This window comes from Salvelinus sp. IW2-2015, unplaced genomic scaffold (genome assembly GCF_002910315.2).
Source record: "Salvelinus sp. IW2-2015 unplaced genomic scaffold, ASM291031v2 Un_scaffold3180, whole genome shotgun sequence".
NCBI lineage: Eukaryota > Metazoa > Chordata > Actinopteri > Salmoniformes > Salmonidae > Salvelinus > Salvelinus sp. IW2-2015.
Genome location: NW_019944467.1, coordinates 72,799 through 75,681, shown reverse-complemented (window position 1 = coordinate 75,681; position 2,883 = coordinate 72,799). Strand labels below are relative to the sequence as shown.

At 41.5% G+C, this 2,883-nt stretch overlaps 1 long non-coding RNA gene across 1 annotated transcript; it reads left to right on the top strand.

The window, feature by feature from the left end:
- The first annotated feature begins 1,185 nt into the window (after positions 1 to 1,185).
- On the top strand, positions 1,186 to 1,536 carry LOC139025734 (uncharacterized). The gene is made up of 3 exons (XR_011477352.1): positions 1,186 to 1,253; positions 1,287 to 1,379; positions 1,490 to 1,536. It is a non-coding gene; the product is annotated as an uncharacterized lncRNA (long non-coding RNA).
- The last annotated feature ends 1,347 nt before the right edge of the window (positions 1,537 to 2,883 follow it).

The following is a 2,883-nucleotide window of genomic DNA, read 5'->3' as shown; positions in this document are numbered from 1 at the left end:
GCCATATGAAGGGAAAATATAAATCAAACAATGTTAATCCAATGGTGTCATTAACCCAAAGTGTCAATAACCAATGTATTATATACTCAAGTGTATAACTCATGTCAGTAACCCAATGTGTCAAATAAATCCAATTGTGTATAACTCCATGTTCATTAATCCCAATTGGGTCAATTTAATCCATAGGCAATAATACCTAATGTGTCATTAACCAAATGTGTCATGTAATCAGAATGCAGATTAACCCACAGGTGTGTCATAACCCCAATGGTTCATTAACCCAGGCAATTGAATCAATCCTTATGTGTCAATAATCCAATGTGTCAATAATCCAATGTGTCAATAATCATGTGTCATTAACCCAATGTGATCATTAACACCAATGTGTCAATAATCCAAAGTGGCATTTAATATAATTCTACGTTGTTTTCACGGCTTCACTCAGTCTGAAATGTAAAACACTTCAGGAAGACATGTTTTTAGCAGAAGCCCGCGTGACTGAGGAGAGGAGGAGCACGATGGTCCCACGGGAAAATAAATGACAGCATTTTATGACACTTATTGTGTCTATTTTGGAATTGCCACTGGAGCATTCTCCACGTCCTGCAGCAAGTCCATGGTGACAGGACATCGCCTTAGAGTTTCTGATATATATGTCCACCTTGTAACCCTGTCATTCATGTCTGCAGGTTCCAGTCCCACCGGGAAGGCTTCATCGCTTCACCTGACCTGCGAACACAATCAACACCTGCTTGAACAGAACAGTAAAAAGTGGTTGAGAACATCATTAATGGATCAACATTTAAGTGGAACGATTTCGTTACTCTACCGACATTCAATAGACAATGGCCTACTGAGTTGATCTCTCAACCAATGAGAAATGCATCAGTGGCCAGTGTCCCAAATGGCACCCTATTTCTATATAGTGCGCACTACTTTTTGACCTAAGCCCTATGGTCCTCATGATCCCTATCGCTATAGGCCCCGGTCAGAAGTAGTGCACTATAGAGCGGGAATATAGTTGTCATTACTTGGAAAGCAATAAGCCTCAGTGACTCATAAGCTGCTGTGGCTGCGGTGGAGAACCAACCAATGCTGGTAGAGTATTCTAGGCAGAGGAGAATACTAAGGTCTGACTTGGAGAAAGTGTTAATAGTCCTCTTAACTGGCTATCTGGCTGCAAATAGGGGTTACTCTAAATATGTAGATTTAATTCAATTGGATTCAAACTGGGTCACTATCGGCTATTAAAAGTGCCAAGTTTAGAGAGAGAGGAGAGGAAGCAGTCTGAGAGTTACAGAGCAGAGGAGAGGAAGCCAGTCTGAAGTTACAGAGCAGAGAGGAGGAAGCCAGTCTGAAGTTACAGAGCAGAGGAGCCAGTCGATGAAGTTACAGTTAGCAGAGAGAGGAAGCCAGTCTGAAGTTACAGAGCAGAGGAAGCCATCTAATACGAGCGAGAGGCGCATCTGACAGTAGCAGAGAAGCAGAGAAGCCAGTCTGAAGTTACAGAGCAGCGAGAGGAAAGCCAGTCTGAAGTGTAGCAGTAGCAGAGGAGAGAAGCCAGTCTGAAGTTACAGAGCAGAGGAGGAACTGTTGAAGTGGCGAGACAGTCTGAAGTTAGCCAGGAGAGCAAGAGGAAGCCAGTCTAAGTTACAGAGCAGAGGAAGCCAGTCCTGAAGTTACAGAGCAGAGGAAGCCAGTCTGAAGTTACAGAGCAGAGGAAGCCAGTCTGAAGTTAAGACAGGCTAGAGGAGAGGCCAGCGCAACTTACCAAACGGTCGGGAAGCTTGGAGTCAACATGGCGCAGCATCCTGTGGAACGTTTTTCAAAACAACTTGTAGAGTCATGCCCTGATGATTTGAGTTCTGTTCTGAGGGAAAAATGGGGTGCAACTCTAATATTAGGAAAAGTGTTTTGATGTTTTTTGTGGCACATCAATGTCGATAAGCCCTACAACTGTAAAAGAAACATGGTTGTCTATTGTCCCTATAACTGTAAAGACACATGGTTGTCTAATTGTCCCCCTACACTGTAAAGAAACATGGTTATCTATTGTCCCCTATAACTGTAAAGGAAACATCGGTTGTCTATTGGTCCCTATAACTGTAAAGACACATGGTTGTCTATTGTCGCCTACAACTGTAAAGAAAACCATGGTTCTGTCTATTTGTCCCTACAACTGTAAAGAAACATGGTTGTCTATTGTCGCCTATACACTGTAAGACATGGTTGTCTATTGTCCCTATAGCTGTAAAGAACATGGTTGTCTAATTGTTCTAACAACTGTAGAAACTGGTTGTGCTTATTGTCCTATAACTGTAGAAACATGGTTGTCTATTGTCCTACAACTGTAGAAACATGGTTGTCTATTGTCCCTTACAACTGTAGAACATGGTTGTCTATTGTCGCCTACCATTTAAACGAAACAAGGTTGTTATTGTTTCCCTAACAACTGGTAGAAACATGGTTGTCTATTGTCCTAAACTGTAAAGAAACATGGTTGTCTATTGTCCCTACAACTGTAAAGAAACATGGTTGTTCTATTGTTCTGACAACTGTTAAAACATGGTTGTCTATTGTCCCTATAACTGTAGAAACATGGTTTGTCTATTTGTCCCTATAAACTGTCAAGAACATGGTTGGTCTATTGGTTCTATAACTGTGTAGAGAAACATGGTTGTTCTATTGTCTCCCTATAACTGTAAAGAAACATGGTTGTTAAGTATTGTCTCTACACTGTAGAAACATGGTTTGGTCTACTTGTGCCAATCTACGAAGTATCAGGCGACAATTTCTTATTCGATAGACGCGTGCACGCCTACAACAACAAGAAACTGTAAAAAAGAAAACATTGGTGTCTATTGTGCCTCTAACTACCAGCTG